The sequence below is a fragment of the Convolutriloba macropyga genome, chromosome 15 (genome assembly GCF_964194025.1).
Source record: "Convolutriloba macropyga chromosome 15, txConMacr16.3, whole genome shotgun sequence".
Taxonomy (NCBI): domain Eukaryota; kingdom Metazoa; phylum Xenacoelomorpha; order Acoela; family Convolutidae; genus Convolutriloba; species Convolutriloba macropyga.
Window position 1 is genome coordinate 36,113,953 of NC_134482.1, and position 22,667 is coordinate 36,136,619.

A 22,667-nucleotide genomic window follows, 5' to 3' on the forward strand; every position below is an offset into this window, starting at 1 on the left:
TCTTAAAATCACTCTAGCGTGAATTTTTTCTAAGTTGTCTTAGTATTTGTTTTTGAAGTCGTTTAGTCGCTGTTTGACGGTTCAGTAGGCAAGCTACAATTTAAATATTACATTCAAAATTGTCAAGTTTTAGAAAGCTGTGTGTTTATCAATTGAGCGGAACTGGATAACAGTATAGTAGTGGTGGTTGGTGGTTTATTGTATGGTACTAGGAATATTGGCCGACAATATATATAGCAGAAAAGGAAAAAATTGAAAATTTTAGCCGACAGCTTTAGTTTGAATGATCGACAGTTCTGATTGGTCAAACTATCATCAATTCTTCCAACCATTACACTTTGTATGAGGTCTTGTTTTCGGCTCAAAATCATTGTTTTGTTGTCGGCCAATTCAGTGATTGTCTTGTATACGTATACACAGAGTATTGTGTAATGCAGAATAATGCCATTCTAGTTCTATGGTTTGATGGTGTATGGTATAAATTTGCAACAAAATTGAGCAGGCTTAGTTCAGTGGTTACATCGTATATAGTCTAATGGTATGACTCTAGCTTTGGGTGCTCGAAACGAAGGTTCGATTCCTTCTATACAAACAACAACCACTCACGCAATCCTGCTTTCTCCCTAACTGGAATCTTAAACTATTGTTGATTTTGTTCAAAAACATTCTTTCCCAAACTGTTTGATGAGTTATTGGTTTAATATCATATTAATCCTGGGTTAAAGACAATAACACAATTAGTATAATGAAAAGTTAAATCTTTGTTCAATCCCCAACCAGCGGGTGTGTGTGTGTGTGTGGGGGGGGGGGGGGTATGAATTGATAAAAAATGATATAAATCAAAACAACACCCGTTCCGTTTAATTGTACCTGCATAATGGTGATATGAAAATGTGATGATCTGCGGTGGTCAATGCTGCTCTTATTAATGCTACTATTGACTATTGTTGATCAGCACAAGTAATATATCTACAAATGATAGATCACTGATTAATGTATCTTGTAGTGGGAGTTAGCTTTATCAGGCAGGCTTAGCACAGTGGTTACTTCGTATATAGTCTAATGGTTATGACTCAAGATTATGGCTCTTGCAACGGAGGTTCAAATCCTCCTATACAAACAAATACAACCGCTAGCGCAATTCTGCTTTTGATCCAGTTTAGTTTGATCTGAAGTTTACAGAAACTGAACTCAGTAATTGTTAGAATTCAAATAAAATATATTTTGTACTTGAAACGATGTAGACATAGAATATCAGCTCTAAATGTTCCAGCAAAATCAAAAGAAAAGTAGGTGCTAGGTTGTTTAATTTCTCTAAACGAACTAGGTAGCAATTATATAACTACTGTCGTCTTTTTTCAATGCATTTTTTTTGCTTGACAGATTTTTTTATAAACAAGTAAAACCCGGAGGGCATTAATTGCATGAGCAGCTCGTTGGGAGTCTCAAGCCTTACTAGTCTCTATGTTTGCGACTAACCGAAACTTTTGAAGAGACAAAATCATCGTGACGGGCGGCTCTTAGAAGTTTGAACCCCCACTCTCCCTACACCACACCGCCGTTTACCTGGCGATTTGGACCTCTTCTTGACCAGGCATCCCACCCCACCCCCTATTGCTTGATCCCCAATTGCTTGACGCCCACTCGTTTCCCCCCAGTTAATAGCATCCCTAGGCCTCAGCTGGATACTAATAAAGCCAACCACTCGCCGGTCGGTTGAGAACAATTAGCCCAATGTTAGTCGGTTTTAATTGTTTTTTTTTCAGTACGGTTCACTTTTATACGTATTTAGAAAGAGAAGTATCTTAAAAAAGCTTTTCTTGCGCAAGATTTAATGAAAAATTTTGTGAAAAATGCGTATTTTTTAATCCTATTGCACTATAGTTATTACTTTAAATCAACTAGAAAAGTTTCACCTATTTTTCCATTATTAATAATTTTTGTTGCTTAGTCGCCAAAATCGATTACAAGTGGAAGTGCATTCAAACACAATTTTTAGTCTAGAAGAAGAGTATTTTGCGAAATTCTTTCCTTATTGTTATCATTAATTTTTATAAAAGCGTCGTTTTGTGCTAAAGCGTCGTTTTGTGCTAAAGCGTCGTTTTGTGCTAAAGCGTCGTTTTGTGCTAATGAAATTGAACAAGGAAAAAATTGATTTTGTATCAAATGTAATTACAAATTTTGTCAGCAATGGCACAACTTCCGTTAACATAACCGTGATCATAAAAACCGAGATACATTCTTTTTCGGAAAACATATCAATTCGTTGGATTTTGACAAGCTGATACTATCTGACCTAGCTTTTGACATCTCTGATAATCTAACTAAAAGCTTGAGGAAGACCGACCGATATCCAAAAATTGTCTATGTAACCGAGAAGCAAACAAATTCTTTGTATATTATTATTTGTAACTGAGAAACAAACAACGTTTACGTCCTAGTTTCTGTTATAAAGTGTACCCTATGCAATTAGATATTTGGTCACGATAAGATATGGTAACAATTTCAATTACAAAGTGATATTATCCAAAATACGCACTTTAAAAGTAAATTGATGATGTTGCTTGGCTCAGAACTAAACATATGTTCGATAAACTATATAGAAAAATTTTGGAAATGTTCATTAGAGAACTATTAGCGAAACCTCAAGCGCCACCAACTAAACACCATTTGTTTATTGAAAGAAAAGTTTATGTTAATCACCTCCATGTTTTTTTGATTGAAAACATGATTTAAACCATTTAGATCATTTTAAACCGAAGAAGCAATGCCAGAGACATTCAAAAACATCTAAGCAAAATTGTTAATTGTTTAATTGGTTGAAAAAAACACAGCTTCGCAGTTATTTTGTGTTAAAATATGATGTTCCACATTTTTATCAGCATTCTTTTTTTATGGACCGACTGTAGATCAGTTTCAAAAAATCAGTTGGACGTAAATTGAAGAGGTTATTTTCAGGTTCCAAAATATCCTTGAAATTTTTTTACTTAGCTTTCGGGGCTTTCCGGATTTGTCATTTCGGATCATTTTAAACTTTTGTTGCTGCTCACAACCTTTGTTACTAGTTTTGTTTTTCGGCGGCTGTTCGAGACAAAGAAATGGTCTATGAATGAAGCCTATCAACTATATTCTCACAACTAAATACATATTAGGCAAAAATAGTTTCGAAGGAATGGGAAATTCGATTTGTCGCCGGAAGTTTTGTTCAGGTAGAAAAATGTTTGTAATTCTTTTCAACTTTTTAGTTGAAAAATATGACAAACAAAAAATTAAATGCAATGAGGTCATGCAGTCTTTTATTGCTGCCACAGGGGAACGATGTCACTTTCAAATTGCCTAATTTAGTTTATTGCCTAAATATTTATTAATTCATTTTCCGGAACTGTTCAGAACACTGATATTTATGCCGGTTCATTTGATATGTAGAACAATCCTTGTTGCTGTTCTTTTGTTGTTGAATGTTTATGGTCATTGGCGGATGCAAGTTGAATTTTCGAAAAAATTCAAACTCTAATTTGTTCAACAAAAGACTTTCTTCTGCTTAATTTCTCTTATGCTATTTATTGACGTGGTCCTGCTGCTTGCCAGCAGATGAATACGAAAAAACTTGACGAAATGATGAAATGATGGGATCTGACAAAAACCTTTTTCATAAAGTGTCTTTTCTCAACATCATCAGCCACATTTCTTCTGGCAGCCTTTTGATTTGACTGACAGTAAGCTGAATAATCATGAACATTTGCCAATGTTGGCTTATGGGTTTTCGCAAGCGGAACAAAAAGCGTTTTTAACTAAGTAGAAAAATTAATTTCTCAAAATGAAAGTTTAACAAGAATGATATTTTACAGTAGGATTTGGATATTTACAGGAGAGATCTGATTATTAGATCAAGATGGTGATTTGATTTTGGAGATGAAAAAAATGCTCAAGAATCAGCTGTATATATGCCCATTATCAGTGCGAGAAAGTCAAGATACAAAGTTAATCTTAGCACCATGATTTACAGTGGGGGTCGCAAGGGTTACCCAATATGGTTTGCTTCTGCTCAGGGGGTACCATAGATGGTATGCATTTAAATTTTTCTAAGAAATCGTTCACATTTCCGTTGGTATCATAATCATTCAATACATGCTGGGAAGATTTTACATCAAATAATCTCACTCTAATGATAGTTATTTAGATTCACAAATTTGAAACGGATATTGATTCTATGCACCATTTTTTGACGATTCAATTATATAAATTCTTTGATCGAAATCGTTTTGCTTTTGTCTTTCTAATCTGGTAAGTGAAACTTACTTTCTAATTCTCACTAAGTTTAAGACTATAGTTTGATCGATATTCTACCACCCCCACTCATACTTGAGTTGATTGCGTAGAGTCTGTTCCCATCAAAACAGTTCTGAATGTTTCCACCTTCGATAAGGGTAAAGATTTCGTGAAGATGTCAGCTGCCATTTTCTCAGTAGGAACGTAATGATTTGAAATAGTCCCATCTTCCGTATTGTCCCGAATCAAGTGAAATTTTGTTTCAATGTGTTTGCTACTCTTGTGCATGACTGGGTTTTGGCACAATTTAATACAATTCTGGTTGTCCTCTCTAATTGGTATTGGATGTTTCTGTTGGATGCCGAAATCATCCAGAAGTCCAGAAGTTGTTTCAGATACAATGCTTCTTGAACTGCTGCTGCCATGCGCTGATATTCTGCTTCTATTTAAGAAAGAGCAACTGTGGCCTGCTTCTTGACACCCCAGCTGAGTGCTGCGCCACGTCCGTTGAACTTGAAGTAGTAGTACGTCGTCGATTTTCTGTCGTTGACGTCAGCAGATCAGTCTGCATCACTTTCCTCTACTAAATAATTACTAGCTTCTCTTGTGGAAGTAATTTTTAAACTTTTTGAACCTTGAGGATATCGCAACAGTCTTTTTCCGCACATCCAGTGTTGATTGGTAGGTTCATTCATGTGTCTGGACAGAATGTTGACTGTGAACATGATATCTGGCCTCGTCTGTTTGGTCAGATACAGAAGTGATCCAACCACGCTTCTGTAGACCCTCTGGTCTACTTCTTCGTCTCCGTTCTGTGCTGTCTGAAGTTTTAAATTCAAATCAGCTGCAGTTCTTGAGGGTTTGCATTGATCTATTTGAATCCGCTCAAGCATTGATTGTATGTAGCGTTCTTGGTCGATTGTGACCCTCTTCTCGTCTGATTCTTAGACCCAGAAACCAGAGTATTGTCCCTCTGTCTTCAATTTGAAATGTTGCTTCGAGTGCTTTTTTGACATCGGAGATCACTGTCATGCCTCTTGATGCCACTATGATGTCATCAACCCAGACCAAGATGAAGGTGTGACCCTCTGTCTCTGTTCTTGCGAACAAGCAACGGTCATTCCCTCTTCTGGTGAACCCCTGTCTCAGTAGGAAGTTTGCCAGTTCCTTATACCAGTTGTTAGCTGCCTGTTTCAAACCATAAATTGATTTCTTCAGTCGGCATGCTAACTTCTCTCCATCTAATCCTTTTTTATGAACTCCTGTGGCTGTTTCAGATACACTTCTTCCTCCATGGGTAAGTGCAGGAAAGCCGCCTTGACAACAAACTGGTGCATCACGTGGTCCTGTTTTGCTGATAGTTGAAGTAGAATCCTGAATGTCTCTGGCTTACAGGTCTGTGCAAGAGTCTCAAAGTAGTCCAGTCCTTCCAACTGTTTGAAACCTTTCACCAAATAGCGTGCTTTGTATTTGTCCACTTTACCACTGGGTCCCAATTACACTTGATAGACCCATTTGCCCGGTATGACATCCCTGTCTGTGGGTGGTCTCACTTGGTTCCAAGTTTCGTTGTCTTAGAGTGCCTTGACCGCGTCCTTCATTGCCCGGTGCCACTGGTCCCAATCGTCACCATGCTTGGCTGCGTAGACTGTTTTGGGTTCCACATAGTCACCCTCAGTCACTTCTCCAAAAAAACTGCGAAACATTCCTTGCTCGTGTCCCTCGTCTGGGCTCTGCCCTGTCCGCTCGCTCCAGTGCCTCTTCAGAGAAGTCAACTGACTCTGACTGTGAGAAGCCCTCCCTTTCACTGTCTTCCAGTGACTCCGAGTCTCTGAGACTCCTTCTTGTTGCAGTATATTCTTCTTCCAGTGCTGCTTCCTCAACATCTTGTCGTTTCTTGAGTGTTCACGCTCTCTGCGTTATGCCACTCCTCCTTTATTGCAGTAGTTGTGCCCTTCTCCTCTTTGTTGCCATCGTCTTGATGATCATCATCTGGGTGCCAGATCCCCAGTTGCTGTGAACCCTCATCGAGTAGGTCGGGCTTCTCAGTGTTGTCAGGGATTAAGCACACTTCGGACTCCTTAATGATCACATCTCGAACTGCCATAACCTTGCGTGTGTTGGGTACGTACACCAGGTATCCGTTGTGTCCTTCAGTGTAACCCACTTACATTCCTTCCAGTGCCTTGGGTTCCAATTTGCTGACATCTCTGTCCCACTTCCTCATGAAGACTGTGCTACCAAAAATAGATATTTTAATAATTGAAAGCTCAGGTTTTATACCTCGCATCAGCTCTGCTGGGCATTTTTTTTCTCCGCGTCTCACAACCAAGTTCTTCATCCTTGTTGCGTGAAGAATTGCTGCGCCCCATATAAACTTGGGAAGACCCGAGTCAATGAGCAAACATCTTGCCATCTCCAGCAGTGTCCTGTTGCACCTCTCAGCTAACCCATTCTGTTGTGGCGTCTCTGGTATGGTCTTCTCCTGAAGAATGCCTGCATCTAAGGAGTACGTCTTGAACTGCTCTGAGAGAAACTCCTTCGCATTGTCTTGCCTCAGCTTCTTGGGCGTCCCCACACCGAGAACAAATTTCTTCAGGCTGGCCAATGCTTCACTCTTTGCCTTAAGCAATTCCACACACACAAGTTTCGTGTACTGGTCTGCAAACACTATGCAGAACCGGAACCCTGACAGTGACTCTACTCTGAAAGGTCCCATGACGTCTGTGAACACCCTCTCCAGCTTCTCTTCTGCTTGGGTCTCTGCCACTCTTGGTACTGGAGTTTTTGTGACCTTGGCCAATGCACACACATTGCATACATCATCGAGTTCCCCCACTGTCTCTGATGCATTCCTGGCCACATCCACTTGATTCAAATGACCCAATTGTCTTTGTCACTTCCTTGCACTGTCAAGTTTCACTCTGTTGGAACGCATCTTGAATTCTAGAACGCTACAGCTATTTCCTTCCTCGAAAGTAAAGTTATGTCCCCACTCCGTGCATCTAGAGACTGATAAGAGGTTTGAAGAATAGTTCGGCACACAAAAAAATTTTTGAGTTCGTATTGGAATTCCCCTTTGTTTGAGTGTATGCTGATCCTCACACAGCCTCTGCCCACCAATCTGGAAGCCTCTCTGTTGGGATTTGTGACCACTGATTGAATGGGCACAAAACCCAGGAACGCATTGATGTTCGTAACTAAGTGATCTGTACAACCACTGTCCAGTAGCATGCCTGCTGTCTTCCACTGGGTAAGAGCTGACCAGTTTTCTTCGTCTGTTGAAGCCAATAATGGACCCATTGCCAATGAGTCATGTTTGCCTCCATCTTTTTTTCTCTTGGATGCCCTGTCTAGGTGACCTTTCCCACCACACTTGCTGCATTGTGCTGTCTCTTTCCTCCTGCAGTTCTTTGCCAAGTGTCCAGGGATCCCACACACACAAAGCAGTTTCCTTTCTTGGGTCCCTTCTTGAAGTCACGCTTCACTGCCAGTGCCACTGAACCACTTTGTCCCTTGTGCCTCTATGCTGTGCTCTCATGGAAGTTCTACAGCCTTTTCCTCAACTCTGTGAAGTTCGTTGCCGGGTTAAAGTTTTCCTGTATAACAAATCTTTCATACCTCATTGGCAGACCATTGAGGACCAAGGCGTTGAAGAGGGTCTCTGAGACTGCTTCCCCTGCTTCTTGTAGCCTTTTGAGCAGCTCCTGTCCTCTGATGAAGAAGCTATCCAAACCCCTGGCATCCTCAAGCTGTAGTCGTGCAAGCTGTGCCACCAAAGTAACCACTGTCGGCGCCTCCACACTGTGAAATCACTCGTGCAAAAGCTTCCAAGCCTTTGCTCCATCTCCGATGCCGTCATCTCCCATAAAGTCATGTCTCATTAGCATAAGGGTTGTTGCATCTAGAGTCAGAGCCAAATGGCACCACACATTGTTCCGTTTCTCCTTGATGTCTGCAAATTCCTTCTCTTGTGCATCCTTCAGCACCTTGTGGTTCTTCTTTTCATCATTGCTCGCCCCATTGGCTAGTGGTGCAGGCTCATTGGGTTGGTCCTCTATCCCAAGTAGTGATTTGTAGATTCCCTTCGTCTGCATCATTGCCACAAATTTCGTGCTTCAGATTGGAAAATCCTGTGCCTTTCCTGTGTAGGTCAGCAACTTCACTGTCTGTTGATCCATCGTAGTTTGACATCAAAACAGAAACAGTTTTGAAAAGAAAAAGGTACTAAGCAGAAAAGGATTATGACTGTCAACAATAAATTATTTTTGTTTTAGAAATCAGATTTATGACTTAGAAAATTTCTGGGCCCATAACCTGTTGAGTTATGGGTTTTCGCAAGCGAAATGAGAAGCGTTTTTAACTAAGTAGAAAAATTATTTTCTCAAAATGAGAGAATAACAAGAATGATATTTTACAGTAATATTTAGAGATTTACAGGAGAGATCTGATTATTAGATCAAGATGGTGATTTGATTTTGGAGATGAAAAAAATGCTCCAGAATCAGCTGTATATATGCCCGTTATCAGTGCGAGAAAGTCAAGATACAAAACTAATCCTAGCACCATGGTTTACAGTGGGGGTCGCAAGGGTTACCCAATATGGTTTGCTTCTGCAAATTTCCCAGAAATCAATCGCAGGGGATACCATAGATGGTATGCATTTACAAATTTCTAGGAATTCGTTCACATTTCCGGTGGTAATATAATCATTCAATACATGCTGGGAAGATTTTATGTCAATTAACCTCATACTAATATTAGTTATCTAGATTCACCAATTTGAGACGAATATTGATTCTAAGCACCATCTCTTGACGATTCATTTATATAGGTTCATTGATCAAAATGAATTTGCTTTTGTTTTTCTAATCTGGTAAGTTAAATTTTCTTTCAATTCTCACTAAGTTTGAGACTATAGTTTGATCGATATTCTAACAGCCAATGTTTTAATAATTCTAAGTTTGAAAAATATCCAAGTTGCTAGAACTTATTTTTAGGCATATGGCTCATGAAAAAATCTTTGAAAGATAATTGAGAATCAAAAGGAGATAATTGGCTGGCAAACAGGAGCTGCTAAATTGCAGTAAAAAATGTCAGAAAAATTGTTCCTTTTTCTTTAGTCTTAATCTTTTTGTAACTGGTGCTTATCACTGAATACAAGTGCGTCATTTGAGCTCGTTCATTGCTGAGAAAATACACTTTGAACTCTAAACCCCGCAGTGCTGTATTAACGATGAGATTAGAAATAGGATCAAGTAATCACTAAAATCTTCGCTTCAGGAAATACAAATCTTTTGATCTTTTGATTGTTTATTTCGAGCTGCTCGAGTCCGAAAAAGCCAGAACTCCTTTTTTGATGTTGAAGTTGCTCAAATTGGTTTGTTAGAAAAAAAATTGGCTCAATTTGTTTTTCTTTAATTGTGTCATCAATATCACTGTTTCCAGTTGATAATTCAATTTGTTATTAACAATTGCATTATTAAAATCCACATAAGATATGAAAAATAGGTTTTCCGGTTTTTCGTGTTTCCTTTTTTTTATTAATATAATCACGACTTTGTAGATAATTTAGCAGAAGCGAAAATTGGGGTAGTGAATCGAAAATGAAATGATCCAAATTGAATATTGGTCAATAACAGTGACGCACTCACAGGAAATAGAACAGGTCACAAGTTCTGTCGCGATACATTGTTTTGTTATGGTAGATTGATCTTAAGTCCCCACGCGGCTCTGAGGCATAGCCATTGCTCGCGAGGCACGATCAAATGCTCTTGTCCTATGTTTAAGCTGAAGTTTAAATGTTTGTTGCCATTATGTCTGTTTTGTGAATTGAACCACCGTGAAAGTTTTAATTCTGAAATTGACACTCGACATTCTTATGAGTGATAATTGTTCCGTCCCCACTTGTGGAGTGGGGACTATATACTCAAATGGTTTTTTTTGTTCAGTCAATTTTGGCCGATCGATCTATTCATCATAAAGAAATGTGAGTAGTATCATTAAAAAGCTCGTCAAGCGTAGAATTCCAAATGAAAAAGATTTTTTAAACTTATATTTTTTCGAGGAGTTATTGAGGATAAATTTTTGTGAGAACACGGGATATTTTACATGATTTTGTTCACCTTTAGCGTAATTTTTGTTCAAATTAAGAATTTTTCTTTGAAAACTTTAATTCAAAATTTCCTTTCACGTTAGAAAATGATTTAATTTTGTTTTCCTAATAAACGAAAGGTGATGAAAAGGCTAGTTCTGGTCTAATAGGGAAGTTTACTATCAAAAAATTTGAATTCTATTTGAGATGTTTTTTTTTTTAAAAAAAACTTTTCATATCTTTTTTGTTCTTTGAAAGTCACTTGGAGACTAGTCATTTTTCACATTGAGGTTTCACTAATGAAAAACCTCGTTTAAAGTGAAATGATGCCCACTGAACAAAAAAATAGTTTTCAAGGAATCACTCATGGTTTTTTTGGCTGGGAATCTCGAGTATTCGTAATTTTTGATGAAATTTTGACATTCTTTCTCAGGTTTTACTACAATTCTCTAGCACTGCAGCATAAAGTCGTAGACTAAAAATGCAATATGTTTCCTAATGAGCATAGAAAGAGACTATCAAATGCTTTGAGAAGACAGCCTAATGGCTAAATTTCCGAAAATTTTTTTGAACTCTGACCGACCTTTAATTTATTTTTGTGAACTGTCAGTCAGTTTCATTGATGAAAAGACACCCTTCCTTTAATCTGTAACCAAAATTATTTTTTTGTTATTGGTTTTATCTTCTAACTATTGTTTTTCTGACTTCGATGACACCAGTTTTCATATATTTCTTTAGTTTTTGGATATTTTTTTTCAAAAGTTGGTTCCTTTTTGAAGTCTTATAACATTATCCTAATATTGATCGTCCCATTGGCTTAGTGGAGACGATCAATAAATCATAGATAAAGGTTTCAGAGAAAACTTTATGTTTAAAAGGCTTCGACTTTCTTCTCGCATTTTTTCTACAGAACTCTTAGTTTTCGCCTGTGTTTGATGTTGTTGTCACGGTAATACGCCTTATTTTTATACCTGATTGATGATATATGTATGTATGTATGATATATGAATTTAATGGCGTTGATACTACGGGTTTTCTCAATAATTTGGTCGTTTTAAGATATTTGTTCAAATTTGCTGATTTTTTTGAGTCATATTAAACAAGAATCCTATTATTTTTCGAACAATTAATTGATTAATTAATCAATTAATTAACTTAAATGGGAAAAATATTTAATGAAAAGATCATTTTTAATTGCGTCGACACTTTTCTCTCTTTTTTCGAATTTGCTGTTTTTGCCTGTTTTTTGTTCATTATGTAGTCATAGGATGCCGAGAGGTCTCATAAGCTTCCTAATGTGGATTGAACGAATGATGTTACTCATTACAGTCAGTTTACGGCTATTAGTTCTAAAGTTTATGACATTGTTCTTTTTCAAAAAACTTTTAAAACCTTTCAGTTGTTGTTCTTTTCGTCAACTTGTAACATAATCTCATGGTCTAGAGTTCCCATTCATTTCCCTGTAATTCCGAAAATAATTTGGCTTTACAGAAGTATGTAATATGATGTTTGTCGTAACTGATGTTTTGTTTGTTGGCCAAAATGCGTTTCCATAAAATTTTGTGAAAGGTCAGTATGTGTGTTTCTTTTTCCCCGTCCTTTAACAGATTCGCGTAATAACAGATCACAATGATTATCAAATGAGGCCTCAAGTGATCTTATCTAACATTCAGTAAAATTTTACGGAATTAACATAGATAGGTTTTGAAATAAAAACAAGTATTTAAATAATAGCTGATGATTTTAATGGCTACAATAAGTTGTTTTTTCGCAAATTGTTTGTAATTTTTTGAGTTTTTCTGCATCTTTAGTCCGTTTATTTGGCTTTGTCTAACCAAAGACAAGTCCTATTTATTATATAATCTGTTTTCAGTTACTTCTTTAGGAATTATTTTATTAATAGCTAATGAATACCTTTTAGTAAATTTATCAAGAATTATTTTGTTAAAAGCTAATGATTTTTAAGACGTTTGGAATTATTTGTTTTAAAAAATGTTGATTGATTTTAGATTTCCGCCTCATTATTTCTTCTTGTTTATTTTTTGTTTAGTCTTATTAAAGAGATGTCTCATCTGCTGTGTAGCTAAGAAAAAATAAACTTGAGTAGTTAAGGTTTTATCTGATTGCCTTTATACGTTGTTAATAGATGCTTTTAGATTTAGATATAGAGTTTTTGCTGTGAAATTTTTTTTTTGTTTTTTTTTGTTTTTTTTTGTTTTTTTTGTTCGTAGTTTTTTAATTGCATATCGGATGTGTGCTGTAATGAGGCATGGCATTATCTACTTCAATTAGTAGTTGGGGTGTGTAATGATTTTATAACCTCAAACATTTTTTTGATTATCTCAAAAACCTCTTCAAAAATGTAGGTGAGCTCGGGTCGGAACATCAAATGCGAACACACATTGATGAGCTTCCGTAATTTGGAAGCGCTGATTTCATGCTCAATATTAAGATGTCCAAAGTGAATACTTAGACTGTCAATTGATTTAGTTTGATGAGTTAGTTTTTCTTTCTTTAACCGAAGTTTTTACTATGTCTAGGTGTTTTATTAATTTCAAAACAAAACTGAATTTTAAAATATTTGGATAATTATTACTGAAAAAAAGGCCTTTGTTTATAAGTTCTTTATGCGAAGAGTTCTGAAATTGGAGAGTGGAGATTCTGAAATTGGAGTTTTTGATAAAAAAATCGAATAAATTGTATTCTTTGTAATTTGCAGTAAATCATTGACGTAATTATATCTCCCTGGTTCTTCTATCATCTCTCCAAAAGTTGTCTTTTAGTTGGCAATCATTGCGTTGTTGAAGATATCCGCGATTTTGTGGATCAAATAAGTCAGAACTTCATAAAAGTTCTCGCATCACTGACTTTCATTACTATATATCAAAACCCTACTATTTGAAAAACTTCTGGCAACAAAACTATCGATTTGTTTGGATCTTTTCTTATAATTGCGCGGCAATTCAACCCTCATCCATTTAGGACTGTGAATTTGCTGGAATTTTCTGTGCCACGAGCAGAATTGTACGAGAGTCCTGATCATTATGAATGGGCTAAAGTGATGAGGTTTTGAAGTCCCATGAGTTAGAAAAACTGTTTTATGAGATAAATACTTAAATCTGAGAGACTAAATCGAGTTGGTATTACTAGGGTTACCCAATATGACAAAATAACCAGTTAGTGTCACAATAGCCATCCATTTTTCCCTTTTTACTACAAATTAGCAGTTAGCATTAAAAACTATGTTTTGTTTTCTCTAAGGGGGATGATTTGATGTAATGTTCGATTTTGATAGTTTTCTATTTAGTTCCAGGGGCCGCTTAGACACTGTCGTGTGAATTAGTCTTACATCCAAACACTTGAAAAAGTTATCGCTCAAGCATTTTCATCAGGCACCAAATATAGATTTTCTGATAATTTTAACAATAGAGTAAACCACTCGATATAGTTTGGGTATTTTTTCACATTGGGTATTTTGTTCTGACATTGTATAACAGTATAGCATATGAAACTTTAAAGAGCAAGAAACCTGTTTCAAATTCGTTTTCGACTCGTTTTTTACATTATTTGCAACTGCGTACAAACGACAACCTAACTTTGCCTGACTTTCTCAGCTGAACAACTTTCAAATTCAGATCAAGATCATGCAACTATTTGTCATAATAGCATCCATAAGCTACAAAATCAGCCAATAAGACGTTAATTCTAGCCGCATACTGTTGATAACCTTGTAGTTAATTGGTTTCATGGCTTCAGTTAGAATTGTATGAAGTTTGCTATAAATTATTCTGGACTACCAAGTTGATGAGCAGGCTTAGCATAGTGGTTACTTCGTATATAGTCAAATGGTTAAGACTCCAGCCCGTCACGCTAGAAATGTAGGTTCGATTCCTTCTATACAAACCACAACCACTCGCGCAATCCTGTTATTCGTCACGAAACTGCGATACCGAGGCGAGGTCCCAGACTCATGTCAAGACAACAGCGGGTTGTCTGGGGTGGGGAGTAAACACTGACCTTTTTTAAAGAGTTTTTGTTGTCTGAAATTGTCTTGCCGTAAGTCTGGCACGTCTGATAATAGGTCTGGGAGGTGTTCCCCATGAATTATGTACTGGCTTTTTCCTATTTTAGAGCCTCCACAAAATTATATCCTCATTTTATGCTATAATTACCGTGGTTGGGGATTCGAGACCTAGTAAGAGCGCAGAGTTTGGGGTTTGTAATGGGAGAGCAGAAAATTATAGTACCATAATATAATAAGAATAAAAAATAACGGTATTATAATTATCTTTTTGATGCAAACATGTAATTTAACAACTGTAACCGTTGGGGTGAAAACTTAAAGGTTCAAAAATATCATCAAATGACCAATCATGAGTTATTTACAAACTAATGCAAACTTTTTCTTCAATATGGGCCACCCATTACATGCAGTATAAACTATTGGTGAGATAAATTTGGGAGCAGCAGCCCTATTTGTGTTGCCATGTTCTATAATACTGCCATATTTTAGCATTTGTGTCCTAATAAAAAAAATTCTTTGGGTGAAAATGTTTTCTTCACTAGCTCTGGATACTTCAGAATGAAAAAAGATTAGTTGATTCAATGATCTGCAGTTAACTGACCCTAAAGTAAGTTTGAGGAGGATTATTTTTTCATTAAATTGCACTTAAACTGAGCTGTTAAATAAATCTTTAAATCAATCTTGCCTATTTCATCAGTTGAAGACATCGTTGCGACCCAATACATAATACCCCGGGGCCGAAGAATTTTGCCAAATTTATGTAAGATCAGCGGTAATTAGCGTTGACAAGTCGGAAAATTCACCGCAATTTTCTTACATAATTTTGCGTTGAATGCGTTGAATTTAGCGTAGATCTTACATATTTTGCGTTGAGTTCAGCTTAGGTCTTTCAATTCAATTTTTGTTCATTTTTTGCTCTACTTTTCTCTCCTTCAACTATTTACAATTTTTCCGGGTCATAACCGTTTTCTGTTCAGTCACAAATTTATTTCTAGAATATTTCATGCATTGATTGTGAACGAGAGGAGGGCATTTAACAAACTTCAAATTTCATATAGCGTTGGGAAAATATATGATTTGAATAATAGCCTCGACACACGCACGTGAATGGAAAATTGAGGAGAAAAGGGGAAGTGTTATTTGGTAAATCGATATTTTGGTCTCTTCAATGTTGACCCGATCGCAGTTGGAGTGTGGAAAACGTACATGGGCATAGGTTGCCGAAAATTTTACAAAAATTGCATAAACTTCAAAAACAGCCCAAAAAGAACTCATGGGATTGGACTCCCAGTGAATCCCGTCGCTAGATCAGAGATATTTCATTTAAATCTATCGATGGTTCATGGCCACTTTTCCCTGATCAGGGAAAGTACATCGATGAGATTTCTCTGGGAATTAGAAAATACGTGAAAGATGTACTTTTTGAACTGAGCTGACTTTTTAGTAATTCCTAAAAGTATAATAAATATTCCTAAAATTTGATTTCACATGTCTTTTCACCTCTTCTGTAGGTTTTCATCTCTACAGACAAATTAACCACTCTATACCGATTAACTGGGGGGGGGGGGGTATTTGTTCCGACCCACTTTTGGAGGAACTATATACTAAATTGGATTTTTTGTTTAGTCAATTTTGACCGATATATTCGTCGTAGAGAGTTGGTATCATTAGAAAGCCCCTCCAGCGTAGAATAAGCATTAGAAACATTTCTTCAGAGAAAAGCTCGTATTTTTTATGGCTTTGACAATGTGTTTTTGTAATATTTAATTGATTTTTTTTTGTTTTGTCTTCATTTGTTGTTCTTTTTGCAGCTCATGGCTTTGTCCTATTAATCAATGATTCGATTGGGTTCTTTACGTGCTACAGTTGGACCCATGCAATGCTTTCAGTTGTTATGTAATGCGTCTTAGGACTTTGAATAATTCTCGGTGAGTCTCAACAAAAACAGAACGAAATCATTCCAAGTGATGTCAAAAACACTCTCTATAATGGTTTTATTCATAAGTAACTGTTTCTTAGCTTTCTTACTACGAATTTCAAAGACAGTTTGTGATTTCTGCATATTTGCCGCCTTTATTTGAGGTGGTTATTTGTTCACCTTTAAAATACTTCAAATTTGTTTTGAAAGAAAGCGCAAAAGAACATTTTTAAAGATTTCAATGTATAGCTTACAGTTTTAACGGCTGCAGAACCGTTCTCCTGCAATATTTATAAGAATTTTGTTTTTGCCTCTATTTGTCATTCTTTTTGTTGCTGTACGGCATATTCTTGACCACCAAAAACGCTTTTATCGAAGCTTAAATGAATCTATTTAATTATTTCATTTAATAGTTAACTGTTTTATTGACTCTCAATTAATTTCTTTTCAAAGAAATTTTTTTGCATTTCCGAGTTTTTGTTCTCATTGCGCTCAGCAACGTTCTGTTTGTCCAAACAAACTTTGCGCTGTTGGTTAAGGTTTGAGTGACGTTCATAGAGCTTAGAAACGTGTTTTTATGTGAATTTGTTGAGTTCTATATAGTTGCAAATTTTTGTTGTTCTTTTTCTTGCCTGTTTCATAAAAGACCCTTTTCAAGGAGGACAAAAAAATCAAAGGAAACGCAATCGAGAATTCAAATTTCTTCTGTCAATTTAAAAGTTTTTGAAGGTTATCAATGCCATAGTTTCAATGAATCAACACTGTGTCTTCGAGAAACTATTTTGGAAACTATGAGTTCTATCCGTATTCCGTATTTGATGTTTTCGTCGTGTGTTGATTCAGTCTCAATAGCAAAAAGCACAACTAGCTTCCTGAGCAATTGCAAATTAGCTTGTTTTTGTTCGAAGTTGAAAGCTTATGGTTTGTTTGAGTTTTTGAACAATTATTTTTTGAAGATATATATATTTTTTAAATCTTTGACTTTTTAGCGTTGTCATTTTTAAATTTTTTGCTCAGTATTTTTGTTTGGTCTCTGTAAAAACAGGTTGAATCCGTTTTCGAGTGAAATAAGATCCGATTTTCAAAATGGTTTTATTTTCAACTAAGTATTTCTTTGCTTTGGTACTTCGCATTTTCATAAGAGTGTGATTTTTAGATTTTTTTTTCTAAAATTTGTCTTCGTGCCACATTATCACACTGTTAGGACTTCCCAATTGTCACTGAAATAATGTGCTGTTGAAGATATTTAAAGGTTTCCATAAATAGCTTTTTTTTATCGGTTGCGACACCGTCTTCTTATTAAGTTTAATTGAAAGATTGGTTTTTGCCGTTTCCTTTGCTTCCTATGAGGTATAAACTAACTTTGTTAATAAGTTGAATTGATTCGTATTGGTTTTCTTTTATCATTTTGTATTGTTTGTTTTCAAAAACAAAAAACTTTTTTTGAATTTTGCGCCTTTTTGCTCATCTGTGTCGGCTTGTTACCGAGTCTCATTATTGACCGATCTCATATCATATTTAACGAAGGTCAGGTAAATTTATTTATTTCAGGTTTTATCTGTGTGATATCTCTGACTGTAGAGATATAACTTTGTGTCACTAATCCACTTAGATTTAGTTGAATGGATTCGAGGTGCGAATCCAACTTTTACTGAATTAGTGGATTACCACTTTTAGAATTAGTAGCAATCGTGTTGCGAATGCAGACCAAATTACTGAGAGTGGATTTCTTTCTCAAATCCAATAGGACTTCGATTAATGCAAAACAGACTAGATTGAATGCAACTTAATTCAGTAACAAGATTCAAGAGAATGAATAATAATCAAAAGTGGGCGATATGAACAATATGAAATATTGACTTTTTAGTCGGCGGTAAAATACTTGTATAATGAAATGATGACTTTTAGTCTGACAAGGACAAGAATAAATTATTTAGTACAACTTAATGAATATGAACTAAATTAAGGTACAACCGTACCACATATCCTGGGCTGAGCAAAATTTTAAACTGCACAGTGAAAAATTTATGATAATAGTAACATATGTACTGATTAGTATAAATAATAAAGATTATGAGCAACAACAGACAAGTGGATGATGAACATTGGAAAAGTGGCTCGAATGTTGAAATAAATTAGAACAATGTAAACGGTTAATCATTTCCCGTAAAAGGTATGCGTGCAAATTAAATTAAATCACATTCGCGATGCGAATCCAGTAAAAGTATAACATTGAAGATATGGCTATATTAGCAACATCAAAATTTAACAAAGAATATTCAACACGAACACAAATTTAAGGTAAACATTAAACATAAAATGATTGGAAAAGTAATACCATTCCACATTTAACTCAACAATTACAAGATTGAAATTTGTACAATTGAACAAATAATGATGAAGTTTAATTAGTTTTGATTTAAATTTGGTTTTCGGCATCAAAGACGCTCATATTTATCTCCCGTGCATAATCGTCATAATCATACTCCACGGGTGACCATGTTCCCACAGGAGTAGGTGCAGGGGGCTCACCACTTGTAATTCATAGTCCGTATCAGGAACGGGAGGCTGTGCTGCTTCTTCTTGTATAATAGTTTCTATTACAGGATTTGCGGATCTTTGTTTTTTAGATACAGGAGCAGCTGCATCGTCACTCAAGGAGCATACCGAACTTTCGAATCCGTAATAGTCAGGCGCGCGGCGATTACGTTTAGTATGTGAAGTTGATGGAGAGGCAACTGAAGATGTCGCAGAGGAGGCAGCAACTGATGATGCATCAGAGGTGTTCAGTGTCGTAGATGTAGTTCGGGAACGTTTGCCTCCGGCTCGTGGTTTTCGGGGTTTTCTAGACGCCATCGCTTTCGAGATGTTGCTGTTTGCAGACGAGACTCCCGATGCTGCATCAGACTGATTATGGCGATGACGGATTTTAATTTCTCCGCGAAATTTCTTCTTCAACTCTTTGGTGTGTTGCGCGATCTTCTCCTCGGTCGTTTTTTCATACGGTAAAGGTCGACGTTTTGCATACTCCCATAAATCAGTATTGCGTTCGGCACGAGTGCCGAACTTAGCAATATCGCTATTGCGTACACTGACTTCCGGTACTCCTGGCTCCTTAATGACTGTAGTTGTGTTGGAAGTACGGACCACTGTACTGCCGGGGGCCAGAGTTTCCCAGATTCCGCAAAGATCTCGTTTCGAGCGCTTCGTTACCTTTCGGGCCAACTTTAGGTCAAGTGATTGTTCTGTCCGCGGGATTGGGTTGTTCAATTTTGGGTGCAGGATGAAGCGGGAGACAGACTTGTTGTGATCGCCATTGTAGCGACGACCCGCGTCTACCTGAGCCCTCTGCATGGCTTCGTCAATCAGAATGTCACTTCGATCACCCGTTACCCATCCATTTTCGTCTAAGTAGTCTTCAACCGGGACAGTATCAGCGTCTGAATAGTGGTGAAGAATGTTTTCATTTAGGTGTTGTACTTATATTACTTAGTGGTGTATTTGGTTTTCTTCCAAAATGTGCTTGGAAAGGTGTTACGTTTGTTGTCTTTTGTTTACAGATACGTAATTGATATACAATTGACTTAATTGCTTCTTTAATTGTAAATGTATTATTTCTATTGTCTAATTTCATGCAGCCTAAGCGTCTTTTAATAGTTTGTATCAAACGCTCCACTAATCCTATAGCTCTATGATCGTTTGCTGGGGCAGTGATAATGTTAATATTATGTTGTTTACAAAAATTTTTAACTTTATAACCTTTTAGGCAACGTGCTTGATCTAATCTGATGTTTCGAGGGACACCGTGAATTTGAATGTAATCATCAAGAAATTTAATAACATTAGGTCCATTAGCTTTATCAACTACTTCTACAGAAGGATATTTAGAAAAACGATCAATACATGCAAGAAAATAGATGTCTTGATCTTTTTCATTGGTGATGGGACCTCCAAAGTCAATTTGTATTTCTTCATTTGGTTCTGTACATGGCAATAAAGGTTTCCATTTAGACGCCGGAATAACAGGTTTAAGATTTTTACCAATATCAGTGCAAGGTTTGCACGTGGCAGCTTTATTCAAATTTTCTCGGTGCATTTACGGCCAGAACGCGTATTGCCCGAGCGTTATCATGCCCCAACTTCCTGGGTGCGTTAAGTGGAGGCTTTCCAAGACCGCGTCTTGAATTGAGTGTGGAATCGCCACGCGTTCGTCCACACAATCACATCCCGAACGAACATGCAAATCCCTCCAGTATGAGAAGAGGTAAGGATTCACTTCCTTACACCTTTGGGGGTTGTTTTGGAGAACGCAGTCGCGTACTTCTTTCAGAACAGCGTCCTTACTAGTGAGAACTGCTAAGAATCCCTTTGTGAAGAGTTGTGTCAGATTGTTCTCAAAGACCTCTTCTTTTGACAATTCTAAGTTGGGGGAAGTTTGTCCGTCATTTGATGAGCGGGTGGTATTAGAATTGGGGGTAGATTGGAATGTTACCCGGCTGTGTGTAGGAGGAGTTTGCGGATTAGATGCAGAGCTGCTCATTTTGTGATTACTGATTGAAAGGATATGTGATGTATATGAGGGGCAATTAAATTTGGACTGGATTTGAACTGGCTTTGTATTGCTGGTAGAGAGAGAGAGAGAGAGTGGAATTGTGCTGCGTTTGCAGAATTTTCAAGAAGCAACTGAGTTGTATTTCGATTAATGGCAGAAAGCAATTGAGAATTGTTTGTTAAGCGAGGATGCGAGGCACGTGTGGAATTTGTGTGAGGAACGCTGTTAAAGTGCTGTCATTGACAAGTTTGTGGTGTGGTATTTACATAAATTGCTGCAATCGCGTCACGAATGCGGGTAATTGTTGCTACCGCAAATTCCTCGTCATATTTGTTTGTAACATTTGCTTTTTGATTTGGTTGGCGAGAAATATAATCTACCAGCCCCATTTTTGCACCGGGTATATGTTCAATGTTACAATCAAAAGGTAAAAGACGATCAATCCAGCGTGTTAATCTACTATTATAAGATTCGTTTGATCTATGTTCTTTCATAATGGATAGTAATGCTGGGTGATCTGTGATAATTGTGAAAGATTTGCCAAATAAATAATATTTTAAATATTCTACAGACCACACCACACCTAATAATTCGAGTTCATTAATACTATAGCGTTCCTCATTAGAGTTGAGGAAACGAGACGTGAATGCAACTGTGTGCCATCCCGAAGGCGAACGTTGTTCTAGTGCTGCTCCCAAACCCGCTCTTGAAGCGTCGCATTGATCCGCGTTTCCAAGTGAGGATTATAGTGTGTATTTTCTGTGGTGTTTGCAACTTTATCTTTAATTGCTTGGAAGTGTGTATCATGTTCAGTGTTCCAAATTTTGTGTTCTTTTTTAATAAAGGACGAAGGGGATGACACAATTGAGACAAATTAGGAATAAACTTTCCGAGGTAATGGACGGAACCTAAGAAGGATCTAAGTTGTTTTAAATTTTTAGGTGCTGGTAGTGAAGCGATTGCCGCTGTTTTTGACTCAAGTGGAGCTATTCCTGATTGACTAAACATATGACCCAACCATTCTATTTCGGTCTTTGCAAAATGACATTTAGGTAAGTTAATTCGTAAGTTATCCTCGTCTAATTTCTTCAAATATTTATAGACGAGTTTTAAATGGTCATCTTTAGAGCCACAACTAACTACTATAATATCATCCAAAAAACAGTAAGTATTTTGAAGTCCTACTAATGTATAATCCATTACTTTTGGAAAGCTGCTGGCATATCAGTTAAACCGTAGAAGCCCGTAATAAAACGGTATGTTCCAGTTTTCTCACCGCTAATGATATTAAAGTTACAATGTTGAGCCGTTTCCGGATCTAATTTAGGTTGACTGTATGCGTACTTCAAATCCAGTGTTGAATAATATGCTGTTTCTTGTGATGCGGATGTATTTAAATTCTGATGAATTGTGTCAATCAAATTATCAATATTTGGCATTTGGTGTTTGTTTTTATGAATAGATTTATTTAAGATTTTGGAATCTAAAGCTAATTTAACTGTTTTATCTCTTTTAACTGTAATGAATATAGGAGAAATAAAATTTTTTTCTGAACAACTGTTTAATTTTATGATGTGTTTTTCATCAAGTAGTTTTTTAAGTTCTATATTAACGAGTGGTTGTAAATTAATTGGAACTCGTCGTCCTTTTTGATGTGTAGGTGTAAATTCACTATGAAATGTCGACTTTACTGAATGTTTTAAAGATTTACCGACACGGGTGATGAGATCTGGAAAATCAAAAGAGATCTGCCTCTTGATTGGACATTGATTTTGATCAATATTAGCAACTTGTTTTAATTGTATAACAG

At 36.6% G+C, this 22,667-nt stretch overlaps 1 protein-coding gene and 1 non-coding gene across 2 annotated transcripts in view; both read left to right on the forward strand.

Annotated features, from left to right (window-relative positions):
* LOC142353881 (multidrug resistance-associated protein 1-like) overlaps positions 1–22,667 on the forward strand; it is a 653,144-nt gene that overhangs the window by 446,706 nt on the left and 183,771 nt on the right.
* Positions 1,049–1,120, forward strand: Trnah-aug (transfer RNA histidin (anticodon AUG)). The gene has a single exon. It is a non-coding gene; the product is annotated as a tRNA-His (tRNA).